This window comes from Nyctereutes procyonoides, unplaced genomic scaffold, assembly GCF_905146905.1.
Source record: "Nyctereutes procyonoides isolate TBG_1078 unplaced genomic scaffold, NYPRO_anot_genome, whole genome shotgun sequence".
Taxonomy (NCBI): domain Eukaryota; kingdom Metazoa; phylum Chordata; class Mammalia; order Carnivora; family Canidae; genus Nyctereutes; species Nyctereutes procyonoides.
In genome coordinates this window covers 18,651,180-18,673,825 of record NW_026575132.1, presented here as the reverse complement: position 1 = coordinate 18,673,825, position 22,646 = coordinate 18,651,180, and positions in this window count along the sequence as shown.

Genomic DNA, 22,646 nt, shown 5'->3' with positions numbered 1-22,646 from the left:
AGACAAAGCATTCAAGGAAAACTGAATGATTCTCAAGAAAAATTGTTTGCATTTTCTTTGAAATTGTTAGTATACATAACAAAGGAAGGTTTTGGTCTTCCCTAGAAATGCAGGCCAAGGATTCAGAGAACAAAATTTGCCAGACATAATGCCTCTTAGGACACAAAATAAGACTATGCTTAAACGGCTAAGGTACAGAATTTTTACCATAGTAAAATCAGCAGAGTAATAACTATCTCCTTGTGAGATCCCTTTAAGAGAAAGCCCAAGAAACTTTTATTCTGGTAGTCACACTTAGCTCCTTCCCAGCAAGCAGCTAGGCATCGTGCATATGAAAGTGATAAGCTTAATGAATAGTGGCAACCTCATAGCCTTAGTTTCAGTCCTCCCAAAATCAGACGCTGAGGCAAGAATTTGGGAGGCACAAATGAGCAAAGGGGAAATATGATGGGAAAGGAAAAGAAGCAAGCACAACAAAGATGTATTAATGAACAATTTGCTATTTTAGGCTACCAGTGTTAAATCCAGCAGGGTCTGTCTAAGAAACCAGGTATAATCGGTATCAGGATTCTCACTGAATGCTGGGACTTTCATCTGCCATTATCAAGGGCTGCTCTAGAGTCATGAATTCTTCCCATCCCACATATCCACATGTTTCTGGGTCACCTAAGTGCAGAGAAGCAAGTTTAAGTTTAGGGAAATCCTTGAGCCCAGAAGTGAGAATCAAGTACTTAAAATAGGAAACTGTCAATTTGCTGGTACTGGAGCTTCAGGGAAGTGAGGGAATGTGGGGTAGCATCTGCTTCAAAATACTGCTTGTGTTTCTTTCTCAGTTTCCTCATGCCTCACATAGAGTTCTCTGTGACATCTTCTCACCATGGTGACCAATCAAAATCTCTTGAAAAAAAAAATGAGACTTATAGCAAAGGATTAAAAAAAACTGGTTACATCTCTTACTGCTGCAGCTCATCTTGTGAGTATAAGTGGACCCAATCTAAATTTCCCTCACCTTGCAGAGTACATCCACTGGTCTAGATTACCTGGCTCAGTGGGACGAAGAGAACTTCATTTCTAAGGAGTTGAAGTCTCTGGTTATCTGCCCTCTTCAAGCCATGGCTGGTACAATTATCCATTGTGTGTTATTACTAGATGTAGAAGTACTAAGAGGCACCCCCAATGGATCCCTGAGTTCTAATAACACTACTTTTTAACTTCATTATGTAGCAGCCATCCTAGATCTTCATAATCATTGGAGTTAGTTAATCTTCAAGTATAGAAACAACTTGCCCACTGGTCTCTTAGTATAAGGATATAAAATGTAGTTTTTTGTTACCTTCCATGCTCCTGAAGAAAATGTTACACCAGAGACCACAACCCATAGTCCAGCAGAAGCTAGGGAAGTAATGGGGACAGGAAACACAAATTCCTCACCTGGATCATTTGGACTGATGGAGAGAGGGGCCACTGCTACTTCTACCCATTGGTTCCTGGACGCATGTAATTTTAGCTATTTGGAAAACAAGATGTAATAGCTGTTGTTTAATGTAGATAATACATCCTAAAGAACAATATTCTAAATCTACATACAAGAAGTTGTCCCCAAGCTGGTACCTTGACTGAGATTTTAAGAGACTATTCCATATTCTTTTACACTGACAATTGCTAAAAGATGCATCATATGTAGAACCAGTCACTCTTCCTTATACCCTCTTTGCTTAAAATGCGTCATTTGATTTAAGGGGTATTGTGTAAGACCTCATGATGCAAATTAGATAACCCTTGAACTCTTAGTGGTGCTGACAAAGGCACTAAAGACAAGGAAGGTGGGATGCCTGAGTAGCTCAGTGGCTGAGCGTCTGCCTTTGGCTCAGGGCGTGATCCTGGTCCTGGGATTGAGTCCCACATCAGGCTCCTTGCAAGGAGCCTGCTTCTCCCTCTGCCTGTGTCTCCGCCTCTCTCTGTGTGTCTCTCGTGAATAAATAAAATCTTAAAAAAAAAAAAAAGACATGGAAGGCAAACTCATACTTGGAGTAGTATCAATCCCAATAATGATGAATCTCTACCCCCTCTATAAAGAGTCCTATTTAACTTGCCACGGGTACCTGGTGAGTCTCCTCAAAGTACCCTAACTAGAACTCAGTGTTAGTCTGTTTCTGACAAGTTAAACATTCAGCAGTTAACAGTAACTGGAAAAATCTTCATAAGGGGGAGTCCATGCTATTGGGCTGAGGTCTAGCTTCCATTTCTGCTACTGCCTATACTCTGTTCATGGGTCTATCATTCAAGCAAAGGTTGAAATCAGAAAGACTGACTAACCTTGACAGAAAAAGCCGTCCTAACTACTAACCGTTCAGTGTATTCTCTACAAGAAATGCTTTCTTTCAGATCAGAAACAAAAGATATGAACAACTTGAACTCAGTCTCGAGGTTCATCCATATGCCTTTTCCTGAGACCACATTTACCTTTCCAATGCCGTTCTTTCCAGGCTTTTAGGACCAACCAAACTATTTACCACTGCTCATTAACTATGTATATCCTTACCACAGACCCCTTCTCCTTTCAGAGTTGATGATCAAATGTCCTGCTTTGATTTCTGACTCCTGGGAGGATTTCTGCTCACCACTTAACATCTATGACCATGCCTAAGTGGACAATCATTCAGCAACTGTCCCTTTTCAATGACAACATATCCAGAGATCTATCTATCTATAAAGAAGCTCAAATCTGTCTTCTTCCATCAGCTAGTTATGGAAAATTCTTCACAAATCCATAAGTATAAGCTAGAGAGAGTTGTAGCATGAATAGGTGATGTAGGAGCTTGGGCCACCTATTTGTGCAACTGAGTCTGCTGAACCAGCTAAAGCTTCATCCCAAATATAACATTTCTATCCTATGATAGATTGTTTTGTGGTACCTGCTATTGTTTATAAATTGGTGGATATCTGACAGTACCAATGTCAGTGATAGATGGCTTTAGTTGCAATATCAATTGATGGAATAAGGTCAGGTGCTCTGTCTCTATTCTTTCTAAAAACATACCAGGAGCTTCTTTTCAAACAATAAGTGATTAGCTACTTCAGTATATATGATTTTGCACTAAAACCCCAGGGATGTATGTTCTATCTCTCCTGTTTGGACCTGCCACAGATTCCATACAGTGTATCTTCCATGAATACCTATAGCACCATTGGATCTGATGGGTCAGATGACTCAAGTAGCAGCTGGCACCAGAGTCTATAAATGCTACAGTGGTCTCCCTTGCTTGAAACGTAATCCAAAATTATCAGGCTTCCATGTCACTCATTAAATAGTCAAAAGCAGTATTGGTAAGTATGGTATATGCAAAAAAACAAAACAAAACAAATGAATTGATTAAATAACTTTTATTACCTCTGTAATCTTTCAAATTTTTCAAAGTGGCATTAATCTCTACAATTCTAATGTACATGCAATATTGCTTCTGATTTACTATTTTGGCCCATAGAGGTAGTTTCAAAACTTGTATGTTGTTCTTCCATCATGTACTCTTATTCCACAGCTCAGAAACTCACTTAGACAATTCTAACAGTTGCTATAAATATTCATCCAGATTATGCCTTCAGGGATCAGAGAAATGGAGTTGGCCATATTCTGTTTATTACTTGGACTCCATTTGCATCCACTCTAATAACAAGACCATGGAGGTGTTTTGGGATCCTTTGGACACATATATGATGACTCAAAGTATTTAGGTACTTTGGTAAATGGGTATCGTTTCTTACAGAATCATAGCAGAATTGTGATAGAATCGGGTTTTTATTGTCAATAAATCCTAGATCGGAAGCATCTGTTATTAGCATGCATTAGAGATAACAAAGACCTAATCTAGAAAATGAAAGAGTAGGTCTGCCTTTACCTCAAATAAGCATAAAGAATCCAGGAAGAAGATCATTATCTTTACAGTTACTGGCTTCATTGAATAGTTCACATTTTCAGAAGTACTTGAGAAAGAAAACATGTCAGTTTTCTTATTAGTTATTGTACCTTTTCATTTTTTACAACAGAAGAGAGTCTAATAAAGTACCCCACCAGTGTTTTTTGAACTGTGATATGTGTACACATCATCTGGGGACCATATTAATATGCCAGTTTTCATTCAATAAATCTGGGGAGTGGTTGAGAGCCTACATTTCTAAGATTCCAGGTGACACATTTATTCTTTTGTTCTGAGATCACATTTTAGGTATAGAGCACAGGTTGTTTTAGGCAACCTATCTATTATTACTCAGACTTAAGTAAGAAATTAAAAACAAGAATATAGGGGATCCCTGGGTGGCCCAGCAGTTTAGTGCTTGCCTTTGGCCGTGATCCTGGGGTCCTGGGATCGGGCCCCACATCAGGCTCCCTGCGTGGAGCCTGCTTCTCCCTCTGCCTGTGTCTCTGCCTCTCTCAGTCTCTGTCTCTCATGAATAAGTAAATAAAATCTTAAAAAAAAACAAGAATATATTTTTTAGGTTGCTCTATTCTTACCCATATTTTATGTACTCATATCACAAAATTATCTACTAGTTAGGGTATATACAGCTGAAGCGAAGTGATTTCCTATCAGTCTAACTGAAATCGAGGGCCTGTATTAATCAAACTTCTAGGACTCATTCACAAAATGAGATACCATGAGTTAAAATGATAATAACAGAACTATTTAAAACACCTCCTGTAAGATCATGGAATAGTTTTTCTCTGGCCATTTCATTGTTTAAATGAATTATTGAGTATTCTCATGCCAAAATACTTATTATATACATCACACCTACAAACTCACTGAATGTTATATCTAAAACTTGAGATCATATCATCCAATCTCATCAACGTGGCAAGTAGAACACAGACTTCAAGAAAATAATAATAATAAAAAGACCCTTGTCTTTCAGGTTATAGTTTTTTATATGTCAGCTCTGCTATGCGGTTTTTTTTTTCAATAGTATCCTCTTTGTTCTTTGGTTTAAATGCTTGTTGTTTTCACTAATGACTTTAGGAGTCAAAAAAAATTAATCAAGCTGAATTCATTTTACAAAATAATGCTGGGATTCCCAGTTTTTATATCACATTTGATATATTTAAATCCTTTCCATCATGAAATTCCCAAAGATGTATTTAGATAGGGGCACCTATATCAACTCTGGAAACTAGGATTTCAAGGAATTATAGCAAGACACAATTTAGATGAGACAAAATTAGGAAAGGCTAGATAAGTCTCCACCACCAGGAAAGGAAAACCAACTGGGAGATTTAATAAAGATGACCTCAGAGGAATTAGTTCCCTGGTGTGGAGTAGCAGTGCAGAATGTACCCAGATTTATTCAGAGGGTCGGTTGATGAAAAGGCAAACCTTCATCCAAAGGTGCTTTTCTTTAGGAAGCATGGGAAAAGTAGAAAAGTAGTCTGTTCACAACGAATAAGAGAACTATGGGGGATTTATTCCTAGTTCATGTTTGGTGTCCACAGAATTCTATGTCTACTTTATTTCTGACATTTACAAAATAAGGACTCTAGTTTCAAGATGACAGAGTACCTACACCAAATCTTCCTCCTGCCAAATACACACACACACACACACATACACACACACACAGCTTAAAAACCAATCAAAACAAAACAAAACAAAAACAAACAAAATGAACAGGTATTAAGTCATACACTGCAGGTAATCGTCCCAAAAGGATAAAAACAAAAGGAAAACAGCAGCGAAAAGCAGCACCTAAGATACTCACAGGAAACCTCGGTGTCAAAAAGGTAGGATCAGGAGCCTTGGCGCTACTCATGTCAAAGAGGGGCAGGGGCTGAGATGCAAAGGAGTTGCAGAAACAAAGAACAGAGCAACTAGTTACCATAGTTGGAATCATTTTGTAGTTCTCATCATTTCCAGATAATCATCAATGGGAATTGCAATGCAACTTTACATATCTAAATCTATGAGATGTAGTCAAAGCAAGGGTAATGCACCATCTTAAATATACTCATTAAAAAACAAGGAAAGTTGAAAATAAATGAAATGTGCTTTGAACTGAAAGGCCTGGGAAAATAAGCCAAAAAATGGTATTAATGATTAAAACAGAAATAGTTTTAAAAATGTAACAGTAGCCAAGAATATTTTTGGAAAAGAAACAGAGAATTTAACCACCTAGTCATATATTAAAACATACTATCGATCTTAAGTATTTAAAACATTGTGGTATTGACAACAATAAAGGACAAATAGATGTAAAAACAGAATAGCCATAAAACACAAAGAAAGTATAAATGAAAAGAGTGACACATCGGACTATACAAGGAAAGGTCCAACATATCAGAAATTCTTACAAATAAAAACAACCTAATAAAAAGAAAAAGGGAGAGCAATAGAAACAGACAATACTACAAAAAAGAAAAAGAAAAAAGGAAAAAAAAATACAATGGCTTTTAAAATGTGACAAGTGGTTAATCAGAGAAGAAATATGCAAATGAAGATTAAAACAAAGAGATCTAATTTTTCCTTATCAGCTTAGCCCTAGTGTAAAGGTTTGACAATTTCAAGTTTTAGCAACTGGGGAGGAGAGCTGTTTAAGACCAATTTAACACTGTGAAGGTTAGTATCACTATATCCATTAAGTTTAAATATGCATTCTTTTGACTATACAATTGCAAAATTTAATGAATAATCTAAAGAAATAGTGTTACAAGCATAAAGAGGAATATTTAAAATATGTTCATAATTGCATTGCTTTGAAAGCAAAAATTTAGAAAAAACTCTAAAGTCAAAAACAAGAGAATTGATTAAATTAGGCATTTCAAAACAATCAGAACTATTGGTAGTAACAGGAAAACATCTCTAGGACCCCGTATTGTTGAGTGTAATGAAGTATACACACACACACATGTACACACACATAAATAAAAAAAACTGGTAAGAGTACACAAAATCTCTTACATGATAACAGTTCTTCTGGCTATGATTTAGAATATGTGGGACAGTAGTGCCAGAAGCCATCCAAAAGGACTTTAGTTTATCTCTTTCTTCATATATATATATATGTATTTTTTTTCTTTTAAAGTAGGCTCCACATCCAATATGGGGCTTGGACCCATGTCTTCCTGTAATTTTTAGGGAATTTTTAAAAATGTGTAGCTCCCTTGATAATTCTTAGTTGAAAGGATTGGTGATCTTAGAAGCTGTAGCATATGTTTTTGCACTTATATTGCTTTAAATGTTTGCTTAATTACACTAGTCACAAATAGACACTGTTTGACTAAAAAAATCTTAGAGAACTTTATTGGCCAACAGACTCACCTCCCGTGGTATATAACCCATCCACCACTACTCCACTACCACCACATATTCTCTGTTGCCCTGAACCACTTTGACCCCAAGGAAATATTTTGTGAATGCCAAGTCCTTTCGTACTAAATACACTAGTTCTTCAATATAACTCCATGACTTTCTTATAGACAACTATGTAATAGAAAGTAGATGGTGAAAAAGAACATCAGCATGAGGGAAAGGCAGTTTGCTACTACAACTTTTTACTTTGGCTCAAAGAGATCAGATTCTATCCATTACTATACAAAATAAGCTGTGGCCACACTTATTGGTGCCCCATACCAAATTTCAAAAATCCTAAATAGAGTACTATTTGGAAGAAATACACACCTATCAGCATTCCACACTTAGCTTTTCTTTGCAGAGTTGCTATAATTAAACACAAGATTTGAAGTCATATGTGACCAACCTAGTTGTGCTAGCTTGCTTGTGAGTCAGATATCATGACTTGCCATTTTCCCTAGCCATGAAAGAGGGGAACTAGGACTGCTTTAAACTTATTATTAATTAATATCAGAGTTCTGTAGGATTGTTATTACTCAAGGACCCATTGGTATTATTTATATATATAGTTAGTTGAGGAAGGTCTTTCTAAACATCAAACCAATGACATAAACTAAGTGAATACATCTGACTACATAAAAATTAAATATTTCTATAAAAAATGAAAAATTCAATTCATTAAAAATTACAAATATACCCGAAGCTTACTTTCTAAAGTCCATTCTTCAATAAAATGAATCAGGGCTTCTCAGAAAAGTAGCTGATTCCAGTGTTGTGGCCTACAGCATTTAGTTGTACCAGAAAGCAAGGAAAAATGTTCAAATAGTCAAAGGAGTAGTTCCCAATGTCTAAAGCTGGAATAACTTGAACATTTTAATAAATAACTATACCATTGGATTATAAATGAAGGAATATGGTAAATGTCATGAGTTTATACTGGAATAATAAATGAATAAATAAAAGAGGGAAAATACTATTTTTAATTTAATTTAATTTAATTTAATTTAATTTAAAAAGCAAAAGGAAAAGGGTAAGTCCTCTTTAATTTTTTTTTAAAGATTGTATTTATTTATTCATGAGAGAGACACACACCGAGAGAAAGAGAGAGAGAGGCAGGGACACAGGCAGAGGGAGAAGCAGGCTCCATGCAGGGAGCCCAATGTGGGACTCGATCCCAGGACTCCAGGATCACACCCTGGGCTGAAGGCGGCGCTAAACCACTGAGCCACTGGGGCTGCCCAAGGGGTAAGTCCTCTTTAAAGAAGAACTACAGTTAATAACTGTACAAAGAATAAAGGAAATAGAAAATCACAGTAAGTTGGAGTGCTACAGTAATTTCCTTATGCAAGCTCCACCAATAAAGGCTAAACTTAGTGGGCAAAACTTTAGGATAATTTACACAGCTTCAAAGTTATCTTCCCCCAGATACATTAATTACTGTGGTAATTTTAATATTTGACCACAAATTCTTGGATATTCTTCCCTGCAGATGGTGAAGTTTAACTTCCCTCCCCTTAAAAGTGGGCTGAACTTAGTGATTCCCTTCTACCAAATGGAATAATGAAAAGGAAGAATTATAACTTAGCAATGGAGAATCCTATCAAACCTGACCCTAATCAAGATCAACATCACCAGCAATAAGTTGTGTTAAGAATGGATCTTAAAAGTTAGAAGGTTGGATCTTAATTCATGAATTCACATGAATTAAGGAGAAGAGTTATGAGAATACTGCAATTAGTTTATATGAGAAATTGCTGACCATAAGCAAGAAATGCCACCTCTCTACGTGAGTCCATAAAATGAAAATTATACTATTTTACTGTAAGTGGAAAATTTGTATGAATAAAGCATAGCATTAGGTATCAGAGTGATCTAATATTTAAATAAGAATTTAGTGTGCACTTCCTATTTGCAAAAGCAAAATAAAACAAAAACATTTGCAGGAGAAAACCTACCTTCAATGTGTGTGTGTGTGTGTGTGTGTGTGTGTGTGTGTGTGTGTTGAGATTGGTAGAATAGGATGTGGGAGGGAGAACAGAAATTAAATTAAAAAAATTCACCACATTATTCCAACTTCAGATATACAAATGTGAAATATCACCAATGGCTAAATAACATACTAGACAAGGGCCCTCTGGTTCTGTAGCTTCACAATCCCATATAGTTAGAATACCCTCATTTGTTACATTGAGGAAGATACATAATGATATACCTATAGGTTAAAAAATAAATGTATTCCTATTTATTCATTTAAACATCGACCTTCACCCATTGTCTTATGGAATCTTGGATCTAGTCACATTCTGATAAACTACCCCAGGCAGGTCAAAGCCTTTCTTGAGAAAAATATACTTCCATTGCCATAAACTGTCCACTTCGCTAATATTACTCCCTCTCCTTATCTAAACATATCCTCCCTCTTTCTAGAAATACATCTTTATGATTTTATCTATATATTTTATTATTACACTAATTGGTTTTTCCAACTTGGCAAAATCTCTCACATTGTATTATAGAGAAGCATTTCCTTGAGGCTCAGTTTTAATATATGAGCCACAGAGCAAATACTTACTATTAGCCACAAGCCAAATGGAAGAATATTGAAATATACCATAAAATGCAGCTAGTCAAATATGCTGATATTCAGACAAAAAAAAGTTGAAGTATAAGGGAAAACACATACTGCAAAATTTTTAAAAAACAATAATAATCATCAAAATAATCACTAATCATTTCCATCAAAGAAAGCCTTTGAAGCCTTTTGTTGCTAATTCTCTAGAGAAATGTCTTTGTATCTTCTTCCATTAAAGGTTCATTTACAACAAGGTAATATAAAAATTTATACAGAGATCATTCCAGGTAGATAATTTACCTGGGTGCTTGTAATATAGTCAGTAATATTTCAGTCAGGAAAGAAAACATGAATGGAATAGAGCCTTTTTATTTTACCTAACAGATATTTCTGCCTCTAAATATGTTTTAGAAAAGCACTAGAAACAAACTATCACAATACTTCATACTGAGATTCAGTGAACAGGTGTGTATGAGCTCCATCCTTGATGAAAATAACTAGAAAATAACTTCCTTATTTAATTGATAACTTATCAGTAAGGCTTTAAAATTTCAGCAGTTTTTGTTTCAGAGGAAATCAAGAAGAATTTCTGGGAATTATTTAGAAAAAAACACAGACAATAAGCTTTCCCCTGTTGTTTTTTCCCCTACTGTTTTGATTACATAGTCAAAGAAGAATAATTTAATGAGATATTGATTTTTCTTACATTTCTGATGTAATTCCTTCTCATTTCTTTCTCCAATAAGATGGTTTGGCTCCTCTTGGAGAAGTTTGTGTATAGTAGCTCATCGAAAAGATTACACTTGGTTGGTGGTCAGTGTTAGGTGGGGAGAGCAGAAGGTAGAAAGAAAAAGGCAAAGAATAAGTAACATAAGAAAAATGAGAAAGATTCCCAAGTCTGAGTAAGGAACAGAATTAGATGAAGCAAAATACAGGTATCTTGTAGCCCATCAAAGAGAGCGATAAGGAAGTCAGTCTCAGGACCAAAGGAAATGGCTACATGCATAATCCAGGTGAGCTAGACTCTGGTCCCAGGATTCAGAAAGTCTGTAAAGAAATCTATGCCAGAATAATGGAAACAGAGTTGCTGAATTGTGTGAGACCACAGGGTTTAGAGAGTAAGGATGTTATCAGTGAGATACACTAAATATGAAAGATCTCTTGCCTTGCTTATTAGTAATCACACCCTCATGAACTCTTATGTAATCCCAAGGTATGAGAGTGCTTCAGCCTCTACCCCCACTAATAAAGGACTATGGCATTACCTAAGCACTTGGGTTTGGCAAGTAAGACTCAGGATGCCTTCAATGTTTATATGATCATAAATTAACTTTCCAGATTTTTTATTATCATTTCTTATGTTTCATTGATTGGTAAACACCTCAGATAGTCATCATGGTTCTGTTGAAACCCAGATTTCTTCTTGCTCATACTTTATCAACCTGTTTTCTACAATTTTAAGAGTTCCAATTCCAATACACACACGCACACACACACACACACAGCCTCTATAGCTTTTTTCCTAATGACACTGCACATGGACTATGTGGATTCATTTCCCTTCAAACTAATGGAAGCTGACAATTATAGGCCAGTTTATGTATTTGCAGTGGTGCACTGCCAACAACTTTAAAGTTAGTGCAGGGCCTACAAAGGATTTCTTCCTTGTACTAGCACTTCCTTGTTTAAGAAACCAAAAAAAATCATTTTTATAACATTAATAGTATTACTTTCTTTAAAAGATTTATTTATTTGAAAGTGAGAGAGTAAGGAGGGAGAGGAATACAGGGAGAGAGAGAGAATCTCAAGCAGACTTCCCACCAAGTGGGGAGCTGGAAGCTGGGCTCGATATCACCTCCTTGAGATCTGACCCTGAGATCATGACCTGAGCCAAAATCAAGAGTTGGACTCCTAACTAACTGAGCCACCAGCCACCCCAGTGTTGCTACTTTCAAAAAGAATCTCTTGGTGGAGTATAGTAGACACACAAAAGTCAGAGGAGGATACTTAAAGCATACCACTATGGAAAATCATCAATTTACAAATAAAGACAGTGAAAGAGAAGAATAGGCTACTACAAAACAACCAGAAAGCAATAAAATATCATTAAGTCCTTATCTATCAGTTATTACTTTAAATGCAAATGGATTAAATTCTCCTATCAAAAGGCAGAGAGTGACGGAATGGATACAAAAAAAAAGACTCAGTTGTGTGCTGCCTACCAGAGACTCACTTCAGTTTAAGAACACACAGGTTTAAAGTGAAGTGGGGAGAGGAGATAGTCCATGAAATGGAAACCAAAAGAGAGCAGGGGTAGCTATCCTTGCATCAGACAAAATCAACCTAACAAATTATAAATAAAAGAAAAATTATACAGTGAGTTCAGAGAGTTGATCAATAGTACAAAGTACAAATAATAAAATTAAATGTATTCACCTTGGAAGAATAAGTAAAGTTCATATATGGAAGGATTATTGGTAGATTTTTATAAGAAAAATGTGCCTTTGTAAGTTATTTCTTCCTGCAATGAAAGGTAACTAATCATTTACCCACCGACATATTTTCAGTATTGAAAAAATTCTCCCTTTAATATATCAATGTATAATGAAAAGACAGCATAGAGAGAGAGTGTGAGGACACAGTTTCCACAGCCAGCCAAATCTCTGGGGCTGAATTACCCCATAGCCATTTACTAGCCATAAGTCACTGGGCAAATTGCCTTCCTCTGTAATTCTCTTTCTATATCTGTAAAGTGGAATAACAATGGTATCTCCCTCATCATGTGAGCATTAAGCAACTTAACATATGTAATTCAAGGAGAATGACTGGCACATAGAAAACCCACAATAAACACAAGCTGTTATTATTTTGAATGATTTGTTGGCACTGCAGGAACTACACCTGTGAGGTGCTTTACTTAGGGTGCAACATAGATGAAAGAAATACTAGGCAATATTACACCCATTACAGGGCAGACTCCCAGGTCCTTCTCTTCCTCCAGAGTAATAGAATTATTTGCTTACATGGCTCCTAGACATTTTCAAGTTTCAGCTTCCCAGTTGCTTCCCAGCTTTGTGTTGATTAACCACCATCAACCTACCCTACCCTAACACATTCATTTGCAGTTCTGGGTACTGTGGCCTAGTATATTTAGAATTGTTAATGTGATTAACCATAGTAATTCACAGTATGTTATTTCTTTATTTGTAAGCCACTCTTCTATAACAGTGGAGCATATACTCAGTGATAAGTTGTCACTTATTCTTACTGCTCATTTTCTAAATAAATGTGTTTATAATGAAGACTTTAAAAAAGAAAAGAAAAAAGTAACCTTAGAAATTCAATGTAAAATGAGGCTGTGATCCTGTGTCAGTGTCAGAATGGATGATCTTGACCCTTGGATTCCAGATGGATTGTTAAAAAAAAAAAAACAAACCCTGCCAATTATTCTCTAATTTCATACTGTGCACTCCATCTGTTAGCTCACTTGCTTTGGTTAGGGGCTGCTTATCTGGCTTATTTTCTACCACTTTATAGAGATAAAACTCAACTGACATATACACATATCATGTGTAAGCACATGCATTTAGAATGTATTTTAGAAGAATCGAAGGACTGATTATAAGGAAGGAAAATAAGTCATTTAAAAAATAAAATATTATTAAAATCTAACTTACCAAGTCAAGGAAACATTAAACAATAACAACAACATCAACAACAACAACAAAAAGAACCAGACTGACCAACCAGAGCTAAATTTTTGGAGGAGATATTTAGTGCTTATTTATTAATTTAACATCTAGGTTAGAATCCACATCCAGAGCATTAATGCATTTTAGTTTGAAAGCTACTGAATTTGTAGTAAAAGTTCTTAATGAACAGAGTCAAAAGACACCAGAAACAGCATGTGGAGTTACTAAGCTAGTCTCTAAAAGGCGATCAGATTTCGTTTTAAAACTCTAATTTGGTGAGTCACCTGTGTTTCATTGGAAATTATGTTATATGACAAAACTCATTGTTTCAAGAGCTTAAAGGAAATATTTACAAATGCTTTCTTAATACTATAAAATATTAAAATATAAGTGCCTGAGTGGCTCAGTCGATTAAGCACCAGACTCTTGATCTTGGCTCAGGTCATGATCTCAGCATTGTGAGACTGAGCCCTGCATTGGGGTTCCACACTCCGTGTGGAGTCTCCTTGGGATGCTCTCTCTCCCTCTGTCTCTGCCCCTGCCCCTTTTTCTCTCTCCTTCTCAAAATAAATAAAATATTATCAAACATTTTAAAATAATGAAACACAGGATATATGCTTGCATGCTAGACAGTGACATCTTTAATTTCCTGTATCCTCACATTACCTGGCACATAGGAACTTCCCCATTAATATATGTTGAACTAGTGATCTTAAGCAGAAACAATAAGTTAAATAAGTGATGTTCACTATGACAATGCATGAAACATAGGGTAGCAGAGTAAAGGGAAACATAGTTATTCATGCTCTTTACTATTTATTTTAGCAATGTCTACAAGATTCTGGACCCAATTCACATTCTGCTCTTTCATCAGATATGTGTTTGAAATACAGACAGTGAGAATTAGAACATTAGAATATGAACACAATTCAAAAGCATAAGTTGCATATTCTTATGTTACCATTGTAGAATGCATTTTAAAGGACTCCTGAAAAACAGCACCCATAGGGCTTCAGTTGCTGCTACTTTTCTCCCATCTCCTCAAACATCCCTCTTCCAGTGTCAATCTTCAGCTTGCACATGATTAGTGAGTCATTCAAAGTACAAAATCTGTTTTATTGGAAAGGGGAAATCTTCAGGCATAAAATATGTTCAGAAAGGAAATATTTTCATATAAAATATAACCAAACCAGGAGAGTGACAGGTATAGTGGGGACACAGGCACTAGCTAGGCTTTGTCCACTACTGGAATCAAGCAGTGGCATTTGCAACAGCAGAGGTTAATAATGAGAGGAGAAGACAGTAAGGAAGATAAAATGTTTGACTGGGAGCTAATATGTTGGCTCAGGTCCAAGGATTCTTATCTGAACTCTACAGGGCTGCAAGCAGAGAGGTCTCTCTTCACCCTGGAATAAATTGCTTTGCTGCCCAAGTAAAAATGTGCCCCAAGTACTGATGAACTACAAGGCTTTGGTGCCTAGAAGATGTGTTGGGAGGCAACACCCTTGCCAACTATTTCAGGGATTTCCTGGAGAATACTAGCTGCGGTGGTAGTCATCAGTGGATCACAACTGATTTTATTAGCTGTGATCAGGAATTAGAACTAGCATGGAGGAGCATAGAGGATTCTGTGGTAATAGAAATACCCTTCATGAACCCAAAAGAAATATATCCAAGGACTCCCAGAAACAACACAGTAAGAAATTGAGAACTTTTCATCAATAACAGGCAAATTGAGGCAAAAATTGGTGACATATTTGTTACCATAAAATAAATGGAAGTTTAGGGATGTAGCCAGAGGACAAGCTAAAAACCTGAGGCCAAATGGTCTTTGCTAAAGAGTTTTCCAATTATGGCTTGAGAAAAAAATAAGCAAAGGAAAACAGTGAGACATTAACTTATGGTAATATGCCATGAAAAATGATGAGAGAACTTAAAGCACTAAAATACTCAGAACTCAACAACATATCTTACTTAAATGTTATCAGAAAACTTCAAATTTAAAAATAAAGAGAAAATAAGAAGCAAGAAAACAATTAAAATTGTATTAATCCTCAGATGTGTTTCCATCAAGGCATAGCTGGGGTTATAGCTGAGAAACCCCACATGCGATTCCAGCATACAACATATCAAATAAAGAATTTGAGTACCTAAAATGTTTAATTTTCTCTGAAACATGACAGGGGCTGCTTTCTCTGTATTTTGAATATATTCTTAATGACACTCTGTTGGACTAAGTGGATTATCATGAATCGTTCCTCTCTGGATAATCTAGGACTTGGGTATAGCAAGCAGTAATGGTTTGTATGACGATAAATGGAATGAACCTCCGGGTACTGGTACAATGTACAGTCAGAACTTCTGAGGTTCATTTAGTCTAGTAAATTATGGGGTCCAGAAGTCTTTACTTAAAATTCCCTATATTTCCTTCAGACCTCAATGGATTTTAAAACATGTTATGACTGATTCACTTCCTTCTGCCACACATTGTGCTGTTGAGTATAACCACTAAGCACTCATTCCCCCATTTAGATGTGACATTCCCATATTATATTTTTTAATTTAAAAATAAGTAAACTGGTGCTTGCCCATCCCCTGGCAAGCACCGATCTTTTTGCTACTTCCATATCTGCACCTATTCTGAAATGTCCTGGAGTTGGAATCAAACAATATGTAGACTTTAAAGATGGGCTTCTTTTATTTAGTAATATGCATTTAAGTTTCTTTCATGTCTTTTCATGGTTTGATAGCTCGTTTCTTTCTAACACTAGATGCTATTCCATTGTCTGGATGTAACATAGTTTATCCTCCATTCACCAGCTGAAGGACGTGCTGGTTGCTTCCAAGTTTTGACAATTATGAAAAAGCTACTGTATACATCCACGTGAAGTTTTTGGGTGAACATAAGTTTTTAGCTTTTTGGGATAAATACTAAGGAACACAATTGCTAGTTCATATGGTAAGAGCATGTTCAGTTTTGTAAGAAACTGCCAAACTCTATTTCAAAGGGGACATTTTGCATTTCTACCAGCAATGAATGAGAGTTCTTAATTCTCTACATTCCCATCAGTATTTGTCAACCTCTGTCTTTTGGATTATATAGATTCTAATAGGTGAGTTGTGGTATTTCATTGTTGTTTTAGTTTGCAATTTCCTAATGACATATGATGTGGAACACCTTCTCATATGCTTATTTGCCATCTGTATATCTTCTTTGTTGAGGCATCTGTTCAGATTTTCTGCCCACCTTTAATTATGTTGTTTATTAACTTACTGTTGAGTTTTAAGAGTTTTTCATATATTTTGGATAGCCATCCTTTATCCAACAATTCTTTAAAAAAATATCATCTCCTAGTCTGTATTTGTCTCTGTAATAGTTTCATCTCATCTTTAGAATCACCCCACAGTCCCTTTTTATAATCAAGTTTATTTTGGAAATAGGCTCAACAAAAACAAAAGTGATTAAAACAGTGTCTCCTAATGCACCATTTTTCTCCTCTCACTCACAGAGAGAGTGACTTTCCACGTACTTTCAAATATCCCATGCCTGACGTTAAATCTCTCAGCTTCTGTAAGGCCACTTATAAAATTATAATTTCTTTGTATTTTAGGTTATCCTCCATCACTCTTCTGGGGAATTCTAGTTTCTTGAAAACCAACCTTTCTCCAAGAAGGGCATGGTTCAGAAAGGAACTGCAGATACTATGTGTTTGCTATTGAACTAAGTGAGGCCATGCAAAATGGCAGAAAGAACACGGACTATGAATTTGGGAGAATGAGCTCATTCTCACTTCTGCACTTACTGGCAGGAGGATTCTTGGGCAAAGCTCTCAACATCTTTATACCCCTATTTCCTTATTTAAATAGGAATTCAAATAGCTTCTATGCCCACTTCAAATTGCAAGGCACAAATATGTGCCTATCCTACAAGTTATAAAATGCCATAAAATTTTAATTATGATTATTATTAATACATAATAATGTGTCCCTAAAAACATTTTCTAGGCCAGATGCTTTTGCATTATAACCCCTCTCCCCAATATGTAGGATTTCTTCTGTCATGTTTGTTGGCCTGTGACTGGCAAGCAATTACAGTGAGTAATTCCATTTTAGGAGAAGATAATAAAACGTGATATCGTAACTACCCACAGAGCTTCAAAAGTATTTATGTTTCCTCTAATAACCTGGTGTGATGCTGTTAATCTTGAGAAAGGCTGCCTGGCAGGTGCTGGGGAGCTGAATCTTCATATTCTCTCAATGTTTGCTGACTCTTCCACAGGGAAGAATCCAAGCCATTAAAATGCAATGGCTTTGCTCTATTTTTAATTACATTTAGTTTATTAGAGGAACAATCAGATGCATAATACTGGGAACAGACTTCCCCTGTTATCTGAATGAAGGCCTAGAACATTTCATCATTTACAAAATGGGTCACGGGGAGCCATTCCTTTATCTCTCTTCACTAAGAGATGCTAAAACACAATTTAAAGGAGTAAGAGAAATGCATCACTTCCACAGGGACCTAATTCTTCATTGATGATTTTCACTTTCATCCAGTTAACCTCTTTGTACTAAAGCTCATCATCACACTGGCCAGGTAAATATAAGGATGGAACCTCCCAACTTGTCTCTTTTAGATCAAGTACAGAGTTTCCATAAAATAAACCATAAATCTGTAATACGTAATATTTCCTTTAGAAGAACTCTGCAGGTGTTAAGGTATCAATAAACATAATTCTCACAGTTCTGAAAAACTGGATTGTGTTCCTTGGTTGACCAAATCAATCCAATTCCTTTCAATATATGGCATTATAAAAGCTGTAATTTCATGCATTATTATGTGTGAATAGAATTTAAGAATGCCTTCCATTTTATGTATAAAGAAAGGTATATACTATAGAAAAAGGATAATATACTCCCCACATTTATTATAAAGTTGTTTTTTAACCCCCTTTGTGAACTTAGGCTATATTTTTGGCAAGTGACCATTATTATTAATCACCTCAAACAGCCAGAAGATGGCAGGGTATGAAATGTAGATTGTCTTTTTTTTCTCCCTTTCTGTTTTGAGAGTGGGATTGTGTTATAGTTTCCAAACATTGTGTAGGACTATTGCAACGTTGAAAGCACAGATGCAAACAGAGCAAATGATTTAAAAAAGTACCAAAGAACAGAGCCAAGTAGGAAATGCTTGATTTAAAAGTACCAAACCTTAGAGTTATGTGTTTATTTTGTTTCATTAAATTTAATGTTACTCTAGTAGACATTCTGGTTCCTCTTTAATCCCCAGGAATTCCTATTTAAAAAATAGTCAATGACCACCCTAAGAAATTGAGTTGCACTTGAAAAGGGGGAAAAATCACTACTTATGAAGGATTTACTCCTATTTTTCCAACTTCAGAAAAATGAAAAAAAATTACTGAATATGCTCAGATTTTTGGTTTAACTCTGATTTCCTCTAGATTTTGTAGAAATATTCTGGTTTTGTTTACTTTATCTTCTTCCAATCTTTAAGAACAGAATGACAACAAATGAGGGGAAATTGAGGTAAGTAGAGAGACATATGTAAAAAAAAAAACAAAAACAAAACCATTTACCATATATTTTAATTAGTCAAAAGCAATTAATAAATATTCCTGTAAAGTCCATTAACACATTCAATGAATACATATATAGTATCTACTGTATACAAGACAATGTCATCCACTGGAGATAAAGTAGGCAGAAAATAGAGTCCCGCTAGCTGTGGAGCTTATAGACTCATGGGGGGGGGGGCAGAAATTAATTACATTTTGATAAGTGTTATAAAAATAAATTAAAAAGCTAATGAAATTAAGATTCATCAAGAAAATTATAATTAAACTAAGATTTGTAGAATAAGTATATTGCCCATGTGAAGAAAAGGTTCTAGGAAATGGGTTCTAGAAAGACAGACTAACCTGTGTGAAAGCCCTGAGGGTATAAAGCACATGGCATCTTGACTGGAAGAAGGCAATGTGTCTACAGCTTAGGGGTGAGTGGCACCAGATGAGCCTGGAGAGGTAGGCAGCGACTGATCACGTGGCTCTATGGGCTATATGAAGTATTTGGGACTTCATAAAGACAATGAAAGGCCATTAAAAGTCTTTAGGCAAAAGAATGACTAAATTAGATTTATAAAGATTACTCTGGCTTCATGATGAGATATAGAGGGAGAAGCAGAATTGTTACATAGATCCTATTAGTGAATTACAGCAAAATTCCCCCACTGTGCAAGTATCAAGTGATAATTTCATGAAGATATATCATCTTTGATATAATTTTCCAAGACTTCTGCTACCTATAGGAAGTAACAGCGGCTTTGAAAAGACTGTTCAGTGAAAACGGAGATAAGCACACAGAATAGAAATATATTAATAAAACTGGGAAACGAAACTTAACAGCTATTTAAAGAGGGGTGAAAGGATAGGAAAAGTAAAAAAATAGTCCAGCTTTCATATTCAGGGCCTAAGTGTCGTTTGATAATTCTGGAATAAGAGGTAGTTGGGGGAATTTGTGTGTTTTGCCCTGTGGTTAACATAAAGAAAAAAAAAAAGAAGAAGAAGACAGGTCCTGGCCCTCACAAAATTAGTTTAAATGCCTGAATCCAAGTTCTAATAACAAAATAGACTGTTTAAAGGTAAATGCTACAATACTGAGTTTATGGATCATTCAAACCCTGAATGAGTTAGAAAAGGAATATTATGGAAATTACATCTCTTGAGCTGTGTCTCAATGAAATGACTTTGGAATTGAGTGAAGGGCAGTGGAGAGTTACATGTAATTGGAGTACAGGATTCCTACGGAACAGAAGGGGTTTTAAGAATGAAGAGTCTTGACAATTCTGGATGGCCTTGAAAGCCAGAAATAGAAGCTCAGACTTGATATAATAGATATTATGAAATGATAGTAGTAGGAAATTTGATGTTCCTGCTGATAGTAGTTAAGTGATAAGCTGGAATTGACTGGCAGATCAAATTGAAGGCAAAGAATGTAGACAGTATGACTGTGTCAGAATTCTAGGCATAAATCAACACATTTCTGGTCCACAGAAATATTAGTGGAAATTAACAGGGAAGGTAATTATTTTAAAAAATATATTGTTGGGATCCCTGGGTGGCTCAGCGGTTTAGCGCCTGACTTGGCCCAGGGTGTGATCCTGGAGTCCCGGGATCGAGTTCCACATCGGGCTCCCTGCATGGAGCCTGCTTCTCCCTCTGCCTGTGTCTCTGCCTCTCTCTCCCTCTCTCTCTCTCTGCCTTTCATGAATAAATAAATTTAAAAATCTTAAAAAATAAATAAAAAGAAAAAATATATTGTTTATTACTGAACAAATACCAAGTAAGATAAGAGCTTCTATGCACCTACTACCCCAGCTTTATCAAATCTTACTAGTATTTTTTATTTGCTTATGATCTTTTTTCCAAAATTTTTCAAAGAACACATACAACTGATATTCCATTTGCCTTTCTCAAGAGACTACTATTGTAAATTGAGTTTTATCAATTCCATGAATCGATGTATATTTTTACTGCATAAAGTTTTATTTTTACCGTATAACGTTTTTGTACTTTATACAAATGGTAAAAAAAGTATATATTATTCTGTAACTTATTCTTTTCCCCAAAAACTATACATTTGAAATTTAACCATGTCAATAGGTGGTGCTTTTTCTTTTTTAAACACTGTATAGCTAGTTTTGTGCTACAACTATCATATGATTTAGATTTACATTCTTCATTAATAGTAAATTTGGGATGTTTTTAGTTTGGGCTATTAAAAACAATGTTCCAACATTATTGCATCTCATTTCACATAGGTTTTGATGCATTTTCTCTATGGATGTACCAAGAAGTAGAATTTGTTCATGGAACAGTAAGCATCTCCACATTTATTAGCTATTATTGACTTAATCTCCAAAATTGTGGTTTCTATTTCTACCAAATGCATTACATATGTATTAGTGGATATATCCACTAACTTCTTTTCATAATTATTAGGGTATAGGCCTAATTTCCTTATTTGGCTTCCCCATATAGAAATTGTGATTAAATGCACATCTATTTTCTTTATTGTTTGCACTTTTCTTTATCTCATTTGAGAAATCCTCTTATTTAGAGATCAACAATTAAATTTAGCTGTTCATATTTAGCACCATAATCTACCTGAAAGTCATGTTGATGTGTGGTGTGAGAGAGACATGTGATTTTTTTTTCTAGTTTCCCATCACCATGTATAATGCAATTTACCACTTCCCCTATTTTTGTAATGCTAAACCATCATACATTAAATCATTTTATATGTGTGGCTCTATTTGCAGATCCTTTTATTTTGTGCCATTGGTGTATTTTTCCTAATTCCACAGTTCTAATTATTGTAGTTCTATAGTATGCCTAGATATCTGGTGGACCAACTCTTCCTATTTTACTTTTTAAAACTGCTATCTCTTCCACCTATTTCTTCTAATACATGAATTTCAAAGGTGGCATTTCTAATTCTGTCAAAAAACATTGGTTATTGCAGTTATATTAAATTTCTATGCCAATTTAAGGAAAACTGGTATTTGATGATACTGATATTTTTCAATTCAGATACAGATCGAAGTTTCTTCATGTATATATGTCTTTATGGCCTTGTCATTATTTTGTAATTTTGTCACCAGAGGTTTGACCATTTTTAGTCAGGCTTATTCCTGGGAAACACGACTTTAATTGCTATTGAGAATTGAAGTTTTACTCTCTATACTTTCCAATTAGTTTTGTCTCTGTATTATAAGGTTTTTGTATATTGAGTTTGTATCCTGAAACCTAAATCTTAAAAACTTATTAGAAAGTATCAACTCTAATAAATTCTAAGAGTGTGAAGATTATTTTTAATATTCTATGAAAATAATCATATTACCTACAAATAAGAATAGTTATATCTCTTCGAACTTTCCTCACAAAAGTATTTGTATTGTGAATATAACAAAAATAATTTCTGTATTTAATAGTTCATTCCTATGTGTTTATTTTATTGTGATTA